Consider the following 15,885-nt stretch of genomic DNA (forward strand, 5'->3'; position numbering starts at 1 on the left):
CCGATGTTACACAATTCGTCCAAGGTTGTGACACTTGCAACATCTCCAAATCTTCACATCAATGACCGGCAGGTCTACTCCAACCTCTCCCCATTCCCCAATGACGATGGTCTCATATTGCCATTGACTTCGTAACAGACTTACCTAGCTCCAATCATTTCACCACCATACTCACCATCATTGACCGCTTCTCCAAGGCTTGTTGCCTAGTTCCTCTCCCCAAGCTGCCCACAGCCTTCGAGATGGCCGAAGCTCTCCTACAGAATGTATTCAAGTTCTATAGTCTTCCTGAGGACATCGTCTCGGACCGGGATCCGCAGTTCACTTCCCGAGTATGGAGGGCTTTCTGTCAACAACTTAACATCAATGTCAGCCTTACCTCAGGATATCACCCCGAATCCAACGGCCAAGTAGAACGATTGAATCAACAACTTACACGTTTCCTCCGCACCTATTGTCACAACAACCAGACCGACTGGAGCCGGAGTATGCCCAGAACTCCCTCAGAAAACTCACCCCTTTCCAATGTGTTCTTGGCTTCCTGCCACCCCTGTTTCCTTGGTCTGGAGAACCCTTGGATCTCCCTGCTGTAGATGACTGGCTAAGAAGGAGTGAGGAGACTTGGAACACTGCCCATGTACACCTTCAACGAGCGGTTCGCAGAGTGAAGGAACAGGCTGATCGACACCGCAGAGCTGGTCCTAGCTTCACTCCTGGTCAATGGGTTTGGCTGTCAACCAGAGACCTCCACCTTCAACGTCCCTGCAAGAAGCTCAATCCGAGGTACGTGGGTCCTTTCAAAATAATCAGATAGATAACACCAGTCTCACATCGTTTAGCATTGCCCGCCAACTATAGTATCTAACCCACCTTTCATATCTCCCTGCTGAAGGCCGCCGGTGGTCCTGTAGGAGAGAGGGACCAGGAGGAGGCCGCCGAGGAGAGCACCCCTCCCATGATCATCGATGGCGAGGAAGCCTATCAGGTGCGAGCAATGCTAAACTCCCGACACCGAGGCAGGGTTCTCCAGTATCTTATTGACTGGGAGGGGTATGGTCCGGAGGAACAATCCTGGGTAAATTCTCAGGACATCCTGGATCCCAATCTTACCACTGAGATTCACAGAGACCACCCTGACCGACCAGCTCCTAGACCCCGTGGAAGACCTTGGCATTCAGATCATTCTCGCTTCGGGAGCCACACCCAGGGAGGGGGCTCTGTCAAGACCCAGGCCTCTGTGGCTCTCTCCAACGGCCACCGGAGGGCACCTGCACCTGAGTACTGATGCTGTGCTGGACTATATTACCCATATGCCCCGTTCCTCGGACTAATCACCACCAGGTGTTCCTAATTCCACTCCCTATTTAAACTGGTTCCAGACTCTCATTCAACGCGAAGTCTTGTTTAGTGTGTCTTGCATTTCTGAGCATTTATTCCGGACTGTTTACCTGTGTATTACCTTGGACTGCTCCTATTCTATTGAATCTCTGACGCCTGCCTACTGACCCTCTGCTTTGTCTCTGAACTGTCTACTGCCTGCCTCCTGCCCTGATCCAAGCCTGTTAACCGACCTTGATTCTGTTGATCTGTGATATCCTTGACACTGTTGTTAGACCTCTGCCTAGTAATTCTACGTTTCTAAATAAACATTGCAAATTGATCCGAATGCCCCTGACTCCTCATTACACTAAGCATCTCAAACAGATAAATACACTCAATTCTGTCAAATGCTTTTTCAGCAGAAATTGCTGAAATTCAGACAGAATTGCATGATCTTTAGCATGTTTTTTTTATATAGTACGTTCTGGAATCTATGAGTATTATTAAAGGCCTGCCTACCAAGAACAAATCCATTTTGATCATCCATTATTATTTTTGGTATATAATTTCTATCCTTTTAGCTAAGGCTTTACATAATATTTTTGTATCGCAGGACATGAGTGAGATAGGCCTATAAGATGCTCTATCTGTTGGGGATTTGCCTGGTTTTAACACAAGAGTATTTAGTGCTGACCTTAGTGAGGGGGGCAGTATTCCTGTTTCATACGATTCAGTATACATTTCCAGAATGTGGGGCATCAATCTTTTAGAAAAAGTTTTATAGATCTCAACTGACAAGCCATCAGGCCCCAGTGCCTTTCCACTACTCATACTTTGTACTGCATCCACCAGTTCTTCGATACTTAAATTGTTTTCCAAATCTAATTTTGCATCTTCTGCCAACTGGGGAAATTCAAGTTCATCAAAAAAAAAATATTTTGTTCAAGTAATGTATCTGAACATTCAGAATTATATAAATTTTCGTAATATGATTTAAAAGCATCGTTGATTTCCAATGGATCCATCAATGTTTGTCCATCATCTAGTAAAATAGAATTTATAGCCCTACTTGTTTGTATCTTTTTTATTCTCCAAGCTTTCCAGGTTTTTCACCTAGATCATAGTAGGACTGTTTTAACCACATCAAGTTTGTGGCTATTTTATTACTAGTCAGCTCCTTGTATTGTGCTTTTAATGAAAGAAGCTTTTTTTCGGGGTCATAATTTAAAAAAAAAATTGTATTTCCAATTCTTTAATTTGTTGATCAAGATCTCCCAATTTTTTATAATATTCTTTGTATTTGCTTCTTGTGTAGCTCATTATTTTCTCTTATAGATAGCCTTAAAGGCTTCCCACTTTGTTGAAGCACTTGTCTGATCTGTATTAACACTAAAATATTCCTCTATTCTTTTATCCATGAAGTCTACAAATTTAAAACTTTGGAGCCAATTTGTTTGGGATCTAAATCTATATGGAGTAGGTTTTAAACTACTAAACTGTAATGTGAGTGAATTTGAAGCATGGTCAGACAGTAAAATACTATCATACCATATTCTATTTTAGACAGCAGAGAGCTAGAGACAAGAAAGTAATCAATCCTTGAGTAAGTTTTATGGGTATTTAAAAAACATGAGTATTCTCTTTTATTAGAATTCAAATGTCTCCAGACCTCTGTTAAATTTTAACCTTTTATAAATTTTTTAATTACTTTTCTGGATTTCTGATGTGTGTTGTCTATGCCTGTAGAACGATCAAGTTGTATATCCAATATGCAATTAAAATCCCCTCCAATTACATACTGTCGCGGATATGTTGATATTGTATAAAAAAGGTTTAGATAGAAAGAGGGATCAAATTGAGTAGAATAAGGAATCTCTCCATCCAATGATATGACTGTCTGTTTGAGAAAGGAAAGCGTATAAACACCCCCACACACAGAAAGAAAATTAAAAAAAAACAACCATTTAAACTGTGCATTTCCCTGAACAAACTGCACAAATAGAACATCCATTACAAACTTTGGTTATGGAAAACAATAGATCAACAATATGTGAAGCAACCCTATATAAATTTGTAATCAAACTGTAGCTAAATGCTAAAAATAGTACGAATTAACCAAAAGCTTTACCCTTACTAAGGAAAAAGGACATAAAGAAATCTAAAATTTCCAAATCTGTACCTGTACAGTATCTGAAATTTATAACAGCCAGGTTTAGTCTTCAATGAAGGGGAGCCAAAACTAGTAATATCAGAAGTTGTCCTTTTGAATATGAAGCAAAAAGGGAACCAGCACATTAGTTCGAACATTTATCAAATTAGTTTCATTTACATGATGATTTTTAGCCCCCGAATGAAGTCCTCCGCTTCTGAGATGGTCTTGAAGATGTGCCTTTTGTCTGCATGGGTCACTATCAAGTGAGCTGGATAGAGCATTCCGTACCTGATGTCCATGGATCTCACCAGGTCTAGAATCTTGTTGGTTAGTGTCTCGACCATCTGTTCCAGTTTCTTAGCCTTCTGCCGGAGTGTAGTAACAGCCTCCTCCGTTTGCGATATCCTGTCCTCGCCGATTCTTTTGGAATGTGACATCAGCTCTGTTTTAAAAACATTGATAGCTTCAAGCATATCGGAGGATTGCTTGGTCATATCATTCCTTAATGACTGGATGGCCGAGAGAATTGAGTTTGTGGAGTCGTTCCCGTTAGCATTGCTCTGCTCGCTAGCTGTCGGCTTGCTCCCTTGTTCCACGTTGTCAGAGCCAGTTTGTGGCTGAGATTTCGGTTGTTCCCCACGGCTTTATGTTTTTTGGTGGCATGGTCACTTGCAGAGTTATTTCTTTTAGTTTTCACCACTTCGGGTACGTTTTGGTCCCTTTGTAGGATTATTTTTAATAAAGTTAGCGTCAGCTCAAATCAGCATGACCTAACAGTTGTGCTCCATAACCGGAAGTCTCTCTTTTTAATTCTTTAAGATAAAATGGATAATTGAGTACATTAAAAATAAAGATACTGTGTGACATATATTTCCCAATTCTTTTGGTGGCATTCATTTTCTTTTAAAATGGAATTTTTTCTGTTGATAAAGTCCCAATTAAATTGCTGGCTTGGAAATTAATCTATAAGCACAATTGTACACCACATCAGTATTTTTTGTGGAATAATATAAATGTCTTGTATATACAGGGCTCGAATTGAGGGGTGGGGTGCGGGGGATGGTTTCGCTGTTGGAAAAAAAATGACAAAAAGCATCCCCCCTGTGAAACCACCATCCCCCCAACTATCCCCTTTAGATTAATGCTGTGTGTTATGTAAAATTTATTGTGCAAATTAAATGTTAAAATTCTCTCCTTATGATAAATCACGGACTAAATAACGGTGAATAGCCAATCAGAACTCGGTATTGTAATAAGCTGCAGTAAGCTGAAGCAAGCTTCCATCATTTTCATGCAAAATAGTTCAAGCTCAACATTTTAAGTTCTTTAAAAAGAAGACAACAGAAGGTATGATTTTTCCGTGATTAGAATTTTTTAAGACATTCCCCTGACATAATGTCATTGTGCTGTATGTGTGACTGTGAGGGACTGAGAGAGGATAGGAGAACTGACGAGTATGTCAACAAAAAAAAAGTGTGACGAGTAAACAAACAAAAACACATCTTGAGATCCAGAAGCATTCACTGCGTGATGAAGCCCATTAGAATGCAGTTAGAATGCCCTTATAATTCAAGCAATGAAAGAAAAAAAAATACCCATGAGTTTTTATGTTTTTATATTCATTGCACAAGCAATGTAGTTTTCTGAATATCAGCACATAAATATGTTAATAATTTTATACAACAGTGTATAGCAACACGGTGTTTCATTCCTTGAATTAATCTGTTTTTGAATTAATCATTTGAGCCAGTGATTCAACGGTCCATTCACTTGTTTCAGCCATTTTGAATTAATCATTTGATTTGAATGATTTAATAAATCAATTTTATTGTCATCTTTAACTAACCTAAACAAGCAAAAAAAAGCAAAAAAAAAACAAATAAAATTCAAATATGCAAAACATTGTTTAATTAGCAGTATTGAACCAAATTCCTCAATTTCAGACCCCAGAAGGAAAATAAGGCTTAAAAATAGTAGTTAATTTTTCATTAAATAAAAACCTTTTTATACAAATTTTGTAATCATTGTGTAAAATTAGCTACAGGAAAACAGGACAATGACCCCCCACCCCCCCCCCCCCCCAAAAAAAAAAAAAGAAATTGACCACAACATCCCCCCCTGAATTTTTTTTACAAGTCGACCGCTGTTATACAGTAGGTGGACAACCAGAATGGGTAATACCATTAGCCATTACCCAGTTAATACCACTGCATGTACCGCCACCGCAGGGCCGCAGCGTTAACTGCAAGTCAGTCACGTGTTAAAATCATTCGCGAAACTACCGCCAGGGATGGATTCCAAAATGACTGTATTTGTAAAATGCTGGTTTGTAAACGGAGATTAAAGGACAAAGTAAAACAACAATAACATTATAATATAACGTTGTAACATTCTTAAAAACCATTAGAAAATTTACAGTGAGTTAATTTCAAAACATGGGATAGTCTTAGGCTACAGTCTATGCATCAAAAATTTATAGTAAGACCTTTACACTAAGGCTCTTACTGCATGCTATTGTTATTAAACAGACTGCAAATTTAGAAATAATTCTTATTAACTCCGCTATTATTCTTGATTTTTCAAATTATGCCTTTACTGTGTGACCAAAAATTTAGTATTTTCTGTTTCAGCTGTTTGATCACGCTGGTGCCTCACATGCACATATTCACTGGAAAAAGTGCAGCCGTTCACCGTGCCATTCGGCGTGAGAAACAGTCCACTGGCATATTTTTGCTCATTATGATTTTTTTCCGTCAATACTGAAACACATGTGAACTACAAAGCCTATTTTACCTAATGAATAATAATTAAGCTTCAAATGGGCAACATCACGAATATGAAAACATTTGGACTTGTCCCGAGAGAGGAAAGTCCAACCTTACCTTATGTTTCACTTTAAATTATTACTATTTTTTATAGCTAAGCCTATATTATTATATACAGGAATGATATTTATCCATTAGATATTTTTTTAAATCTTGTTCTGTTCTGATAGTTAAATTTAAAGTAGCCTATTTGTTGTAAAGTGAAGGGAACTAAAAAATTATAATTATAATAAAAATTAAAATTTGTTACTGTGGGTTAACACATTTACATTATAGTATACTTAGCAACAGAGTCTGGGCCCAATCTAGGCTTTGTTGTTAACTATTTACAAGTTTCGTGTATCCAGTTCATCCATCCAGTTTTTTTTTTTTTTTTTTTTTTTTTTTGTATTGCATCTGAAAATTACTTCAAATATTACATAGGTTTGTATGAATGAACATGTAAATTAACTATACAGTCAAGAGAAATCATAATTACACAAATAAGTTACCTTAATATTTTATGGGCTATATTTTTACATTCACAATATATTTTCATAATTGATTGTTAAATTATTGATGGCTGATTACATCTGACAGTGATCATCTTTATGGGTACATACAGTAGGCTATTGTAATGACTCTCTCTCTTTCTGTGCTCGCGCCAGCTCGTGTGTGGGATGTGCAACTCTTCCTACAAAGATATTTATAATCTATTATTTTTTAAGTAACATTAACATGACAGTAAAATGACTGTATCTTTGTAATAATCTTAAAGTAAATGTAACGTTATATTGTTTGCGAATCGGTCGTAACGTTACGTAACCTGTCAGGGCGGAGTTTACCGAAGTCTATCAGTTATGAACAGCCATACATTAATGATAACGAGATTTAATAAGCATGTGTAGCCGAGGTATTGTATTATGCTATATAAATCCTCATTTATGTTGCTATTTAGGACTTTATAACAGAGACATTATACGGACTTAGCTCCATTAATGTTAGGCTATGTAAGTTAGGCCTAACATTACTGCTCTCTGTTGAGTAATTAAAACAACAACAAGACAGCAAAGGAAAATAGACTTAATTAACACCGAAATGGACATAAAAATTGTTAATTGAATGAATTCATGTGCAATTTGAAAGGATATATTACCAGAGATTACCTCAGAAAACGATCTGAAGGGGCTAAGTTAGTCGACCGTTGAAACTGTTGGTCATTTAAAAACGCCACAAGCAACACTAATAGTCAAAATAAAATGTGTAATTTATTTCCTATTAATTAATTTATTCACAACTATTTTGATGAATTTTACAAATTGTAATGGAAAATTCAGAAATTAACTGAGAAATTTAAAGACCTTACTCGGTTGAGCAGAGCTGAGCGTTATCAGTTGAAGCCGGAATGACAGCTCATTAACGATGCAGAGTTCCAGCAGTTTCAGCTCTCATTGGCTAGAATTAATCATGTGCTAAAGAGCTGACACCACTGATCTATATATGACTCATACGATATATGTTCTCTTTTTCAGTGGCTGATGCTCAATTTAATGTATTATATTATTAAATATAATTTTTTACTTTTCACCTTTCAGAAATATTGAATAAATTATTACAACAATGTCCAATACCAGCAATAACAATGAATAAATTAACAAATCAGTCAATGATCTATTTATTCACATGTTTTTTTTTTTGTCAAATAAATTAATGTTATTTAATAATGGCCTACAAGATATAACAACAAAAACAATGTATACTATTATAATTTTATGTATATTACATAATTTAAATGCAGTGACAATTAACCCATTCATTACGTGTGTGTGTATATATATATATAATATATATATATATATATATATATATATATATATATAATACACATATATATATACATACACAAACCCGATTCCAAAAAAGTTGGGACACTGTACAAACTGTGAATAAAAATGGAGTGCAATGATGTGGAAGTTTCACATTTCAATATTTTATTCAGAATACAACATAGATGACATATCAATTGTTTAAACTGAGAAAAATGTATCATTTTAATGGAAAAAAGTTGATTTTAAATTTCATGGCATCAACACATCTCAAAAAAGTTGGGACAAGGCCATGTTTACCACTGTGTGGCATCACCTCCTCTTCTGTACCAGTCTGCAAACGTCTGGGGACTGAGGAGACAAGTTGCTTAATTTTAGGAATAGGAATGTTGTCCCATTCTTGTCTAATACAGGCTTCTAGTTGCTTAACTGTCTTAGGTCTTCTTTGTTGCATCTTCCTCTTTATAATGCGCCAAATGTTTTCTATGGTGTGAAAGATCTGGACTGCAGTCTGGCCATTTCAGTACCCGGATCCTTCTTCTACGCAGCCATGATGTTTTTAATTGATGCAGTATGTGGTCTGGTATGTGTTGTTGTCATGTTGGAAAATGCAAGGTCTTCCCTGAAAGAGACGACGTCTGGATGGGAGCATATGTTGTTCTAGAACTTGGATATACCTTTCAGCATTGATGGTGCCTTTCCAGATGTGTATGCTGCCCATGCCACACGCACTCATGCAACCCCATACCATCAGAGATGCAGGCTTCTGAACTGAGTGCTGATAACAACTTGGGTTGTCCTTGTCCTCTTTAGTCCGGATGACATGGCATCCCAGTATTTCCAAAAAGAACTTCAAATTTTTGATTCGTCTGACCACAGAACAGTTTTCCACTTTGCCACAGTCCATTTTAAATGAGCCTTGGCCCACAGAAAATGCCTGCGCTTCTGAATCATGTTTAGATATGGCTTCTTTTTTTGCCTATACGGTTTTAGCCGGCAACGGTGAATGGCATGGTGGATTGTGTTCAACGACAATGTTTTCTGGAAGTATTCCTGAGCCCATGTTGTGATTTCCATTACAGTAGCATTCCTGTATGTGATGTAGTGCCTGAAGATCACGGGCATCCAGTATGGTTTTCCAGCCTTGACCCTTACGCACAGAGATTGTTCCAGATTCTCTGAATCTTTGGATGATATTATGCACTGTAGATGATGATAACTTCAAACTCTTTGCAATTTTTCTCTGAGAAACTCCTTTCTGATATTGTGCCACTATTTTTCGCCACAGCATTGAGGGAATTGGTGATCCTCTGCCCATCTTGACTTCTGAGAGACACTGCCACTCTGAGAGGCTCTTTTTATACCCAATCATGTTGCCAATTGACCTAATAAGTTGCAAATTGGGCCTCCAGCTGCTCCTTATATGTACATTTAACTTTTCCTGCCTCTTATTGCTACCTGTCCCAACTTTTTTGGAATGTGTATCTCTCATGAAATCCAAAATGAGCCAATATTTGGCATGACATTTCAAAATGCCTCACTTTCAACATTTGATATGTTATCTATATTCTGTTGTGAATAAAATATAAGTTTATGAGATTTGTAAATTATTCTGTTCCTCTTTTACTCACAATACAGTGTCCCAATTTTTTTGGAATCGTGTTTGTATATATATATGTATAGGCCTATATTAGTGTTTTTAAATGATCAATCACGATTAATCGCATCCAAAATAAAAGTTTTTTACATAATATATATGTGTGCACTGTGTATATTTATTATGTATATATGTTCATCAATTTGCACAGGCTACCAATAGCTGCTCACATAAAATATTTTTGTTTAACATTTTTAATATAACATTTTTTTTTTTTTGCATTATTGACACACTGTTTTCCTACTAATTAATGTTGTTCAGTTGCTTTTTGACACAATCTTTTTGTTTAAATCGCTATATACATAAAAGGTGACTTGACTTGACTTGACAAGTCATTGATGTTTGTCTACAAAACCACCACTGACTCTGTACCCCTTTACCTAAATTCATTACTTTAGACTTATGTGCCTCTAGAAGCTTCTGTTCTGGAAGTGAACATCACTTTATTGTGCCATCTCAAAGAGGCACAAAATCACTTTCACTGACTTTAAAATTAACTGTTCCCTCTTGGTGGAATAACCTGCCCAACTCAATCCCAACAGCTGAGTCCTTAACCATCTTCAAAAACGACTTAAAACACATCTCTTTCATCTTTATTTGACCATCTAACTCTAGCACTCTCTATTCTAATTCTGTTCTAAAAAAAAAAAGTGCCCCTTTTAGACTTGCACTCTATTCATTTACTAACTGCTTGTTTTCTCAAAATAAATAAACAAAAAACACTAGCTGCTCTGTTCTTTTTGTATTCTATCTATTTTCTTTTTATTTATTATACAATTAACAAAAGCAAAAAGACCTCTAACACTATTGCTCTATTCTTTTTCTATTCTACCGGTTTCTTTTTATTATATATATATATATATAAAAAAAGTGCTACATATTCTGCGTTAAGCTAACTGAGACTTGTTATAGCACTTATATCATTGCTCTTTTGTTAGTTTTGAAGTCGCTTTGGATAAACGCGTCTGCTAAATGACTAAATGTAAATGTATATACAAACACATGCATGTATATATTTAAGAAAAATAAGTTATGTTTATATATTAAATATATTTATATATAAAATATAAGAATATAAATATATAAATGTAAATACATGTAAATATTTTCAATATATACAGTAAAAAATATAAATATATACTGTATGTGTGTGCATTTATATATACATAATTAAAATACACACTACACACACACACACACACACACACAGATGCACTTTTAGAGAATGCACTTTTAAAAAGATATGCTGTGGCAAAAGGCAGAAGGCCTCATCATGGCCCTTCTGCTCTGTCACAGGAAAGTCTTTCTGGCAGGAGATCCAAAACTGGGCGAGAGGGCTTGTCTCGTATATGTTTTTGTATGTACTGTCAGTGCTTAAATCAATCAGTTGATCCTGCTCTGTCACTGTCAAATTTGATCCATCTGATGCATTGTCTTTAAATGGAAACTGTAGCCATGTCTTGTCTTTTCACAAGGACTCAGTTTCAGAAATGTACTTTCTAAATTGCCAATCGAGTGCCTCTAAGTGCGCAACAATTAAATGCGTCACTTGAGGTGAAAGCACTGCAGAATCACTCAGGTCATCCACTGATGATCAATAGCAATGATATTTTCTCTTTCTTTACCTTGGACATGTAAGAGCCCACCATAAAAGCTTGAGGATGTTGAGGATAAATGTTTCATTATGTGTAAAGACTGCAAAGTGTGGTCATTCATTACATCTTGCAAAGATTTGTTTTTCTTTTGTCCAAACAAAGAGAACAAGGATCAACAGGTACAATAGTGCCATCTGTTCTTATTTTGACACAGCACAGCACAAAAATGTGTAGTGCTTGAAGTAATTTTTTTTTTTTTTACTTTTTTGTCTGCAAGCTGATCAAAACAGAATAAACCTTAGTATTCTAAATATTCTTAGTATTAATTTAGTACTCACTTTTTTTTGTCAATTGACAAGAAATTATACTACACAACATCAGGATTTGCATTTATTTGTTATAAAGTGTGTTTACAGACAGCCTTTTTGCAGCCTCTAAAAACTGAAATCCTTAGAGAGAGAGAGAGAGAGAACGAGAGAGGAGAGAGAGAACATGCTAAAGATTACAATTACACCAGTAAAAAAAAGACAATTATTTTTTTAAGTTATTTGAATATATAATACAGTTAAAATAATTGCTACTAACTAGTAACTAGGAATTCAATAAAACACTTTACTTAAAGGCCTTCATATAGGAATGTATTATAAAAGTTTTTTCTAATGTACTGTATGACCTCATGAATAATTGTAACCACAGTTTCAGTACATTCTAAAAAACTGATATATTCCTGGTAACACCTATAGGAATTCAGACACACTTCAGCAAACAGCACACTTCAGCACACAACAAACAAACCTTCATATTTTATAATGCATTTTAACTTTGGTTAAAATTATTTATGAAAAATGCAATGCCGTTACAGCATAAATTATGTAATACTTTTATTAATGCATTAACAATCTCATGGCTTTAAGTAAGTATTACCAAACTTTGTCACAAATATGTTTATTTATTGAGAAGGACAACTGAATAAAATATGCTAATTTCTGTACAGAAGTCAGAGGAGGTGAAAAACAACATATTAAAACAACCATACTAGTGGCATTACATTGCTTTAAAAGAGTGATTGAAGTGATTAAACAATTGTCTTCAAATTTATTTAAACTTTTGTTGTCTGTGTACCTACAGTATTACAACAAGCAGGCTATTTGGCAGGCTTTTTATAAGATGTCTAATTTTTTTGCGGATACCAGGAAAGTTTAGACCATAAACAACAGGGTTTACAAAGGGTGGTATAACAATAAATTCCAGTGAAAGGATAACAGCCAGCTCTATAGGAATTTCCCCATTCACAAACCGACTCAAAGTAAGCTCACAAAAAAGAGCAACTGATAAATTTAAGATATCCACATGTGTGGAATACAAGTTTGATAGCTTTGCTCCTAAACTCTTTTGAGCTTCTTTGACAAATTACAATAATTTTGACAATAAGGGAAATATAATTATAAAACCAAAGGGATAAAGATATTGTCAATGTTACAAATCAGTCCATAAATATTATTAATATTATGGTTCACACAAGATAGTTTGACAATTTCGTAGTTGTGGCAGTATACCTAAACAAATTGTGTATTCACACATTTTCAGCCTGTCAGTCAAAAGACCAGCAAAACAATAGAAAATCATTGGATAAGTCCATGCTATAACTATTAAAGAGTTAGAAAACGTGTGGTAATTATGTTGTTGTAATGCAAAAGGTTTATTTATTGCAACAAGCCTATCAAATGCCCTTAGCATTAATATCGCAAGCTCAAAAGCTGCATATGAGTAAATCCAAAACCTCTGTATGAGGCAAGCTTCATATGAGATTCTGTGTGTATCATACAGCAGGTTCTGTCAGTAACCTTGGGAAAAAACCAGTTGTACCATATACAGAGTTGATGGACAAACATGAAATCAAAATGTACATGGGTTGGTGCAATGTCTTTTCCAGAAATATAGCAAGAATAATAAGAACATTGAAATATATGACAACACAGTAAAAAATAAACCCCAAACTGAAAAAAACATATTTTATGCACCCAAGATTTTCAAACAACATGAAATAAAAATATGTGCCATTTCCCATTTTCCTTACACAAGGGATACTTTTACTGACCTGAAAAAGAGATAAAACAATATAATTTAATTTTCACACACACACACACAAAAAAAGGATCATCACCTTGGAATATGTTAAGCCACATTGTTTTACATGTAGAGTGCAATGTGAAGGAATGTAAAGTCTTTAGATTTTAGAAAGACAGTGGATTAGGGATTTTAATAATTAATTAAATGGCTAGCAGCTGCAATAATTTAACAGTCTCAGAAACACAGCTTTACAAGGATTGCAAACAATGTAAGAAATACCCTCTGATATATATAGTGAAATGACCGCCATGTCATCTTCAATAAAATGCAGGTAATGAGTCTCGTTTTGTTTTCTGCCCACCAGTGCAGTGTGGGTTTTTATAGTATCCAACATGTACCTCAGGAGGCCTGCTGCTGTGCATAAACCCCGCAGCATACAAAAAAAAAAAAAAAACTGCCCTTGCTCAGCTGCACATGCAATCTAAAAACCAAATTTTGTCAGTGATCTGTAAAAAGATTTATCAAGGTAAATGCATTCACGCAAGTGTTTTCAAGAGTGGAATGATAAGTTCTCAGGAGATTTCACTCAGACAGGGCCATTTCTAACCATTTTGATGCCCTAGGTGAACACCGTTGTTACCCCAAACATAAAAAAAAGCTTGAGTGTCCACATAAAAGGTATCAGAAATCCAGCTACTTATTTCCCTCTATGTGATGATGCTGCTCCCATTAAACACTGATTATAAGTGAATGATTTGATTTAGCATTTCGACACTGTCCTTAAAGGGGGTGGGGGTGATTGACAATTAACTTTTTCAATGTAAGTTAGTGTGTAATGTTTGCTGTATGAGCATAAACATTTTCTGAAAAGTTAACGAAGCTGAAAGTTCAATGCAAACTGAGATATCGTCTTTTAAATTTGCTGGCAGTTTAATGCCTACGAAACGGCTGGTAGGGACTACAACAAGTTGCTTCCCGGGTTTTGTGACAGATAAAACCCGCCCTTAGGGCCATAGGCAGCAAGTGGGTTGGGGGGGGCATGGGTGCGCTGCTTAGAGAGAAGAGGAAGAGAAAACTAGATGTGCATGTAAAAATATATTCATATATGAATCACAATTCTGTCTTCTAACGATTCTAATGGATTCAAAGGTTTCAAAATCAATGTTCTAAAGCAGCGTTTCTTAATACTGCTCCTCACGTCCCCCTGCTCTGCACACTCCCCCTGCATCTCTCTCTCTCTCTCTTCTCTCTCGATCCAGATCATCTCCCAACAATGAAAACTGTTCCAATTATACACTTATTTTCACATAGCAATGAGATGCGTTAAACATGTATGCACGTGCAGTTGCTGTACTGTATAAAAGCTTTAATCAGGATAAAACCATATATTAATTATTATTATTTTTTTTTAACTGCTAACATATGCAGTATCATTTACAAATAACAGCATATCTAAAAGTATGAGACAACAACAAACAAAAAACATAGGCCTAAATTAAAAGCAGTGCTTGCACAGGTTCTGCAAACGATCCTCTTCAATATATCCTCTGTTTCTCAATCAGGCTCAAACTGATAAACAATATTTAATGACTCAGTTGTTTACAATACAACTGGAGCACATGCCCATGAGGTGGTGAGGCACGACGTTTGACGTGCACTAGTGGTGGTTTAGCCAATAACAACACACTGCGCTAGCTAACAGGGCAATCAGAGCCTATCGCCTATTTCTGAGGGAGGGCTTTTATAAAAGCAGGAAATAATCAGCGCAGTTCTCAAAGAGAACTTATAGACTTAAAGAAAAAGATGAGCCTTGGCTTATACAGTTCCATTTAAAGAACCCATGCATCGGATGGATCAAACTTGACAGCGACAGAGCAGGCATCAACTGATTGACTTAAGCACTGACATTACACACCGAAACATATATACAAGACAAGACCTCTCACCCAGTTCGGATCTCTTGCCAAAAAGAAATTCCACACAACCTGGCAACAAAGGACCGTGATAAGCCTTTACCCTTGCCACAACTATCTTTTTGAAAGTGGCTTCTCTTCTCATTACCTGAAAAAGCAAATACTGTGCAAAACTCCAGCTCAGTATGAACATGATGCTCTGGTCTAACAACCTTCAATCTCCCCCAGAAAACAGACAGCCTTTGTGCAATTACAGCTAGTGTCAGTTCATCTCATTAAAGAAAAGTCTAAAACCTAAAGCTGAAGTTCAGGTAAAATGTATGATTGTCCACCTGACAGTAAAATTAAAATGTGTGAAGTTCTGTTTAAACTTAAAGATGAAGTTCAGATAAGTGTATAATTGCCACCTGACAAGACAATTTTAAATGTATGAAACTGCAAATCTATTAAATATTGTGATTAAGACAACTGGTGAACTAATAAATTGTGATTTTTAATTGCAACATGTTTGTTGATGCTGCATAAATCATTTAACAATGAAAATATAG

At 35.9% G+C, this 15,885-nt stretch overlaps 1 pseudogene; it reads right to left on the bottom strand.

Moving 5' to 3' along the window:
* Positions 1–3,645: 3,645 nt before the first annotated feature.
* Positions 3,646–13,422, bottom strand: LOC122147635 (annotated as a pseudogene).
* Positions 13,423–15,885: the final 2,463 nt, after the last annotated feature.

This window comes from Cyprinus carpio, chromosome A15 (assembly GCF_018340385.1).
Source record: "Cyprinus carpio isolate SPL01 chromosome A15, ASM1834038v1, whole genome shotgun sequence".
Classification (NCBI taxonomy): Eukaryota; Metazoa; Chordata; class Actinopteri; order Cypriniformes; family Cyprinidae; genus Cyprinus; species Cyprinus carpio.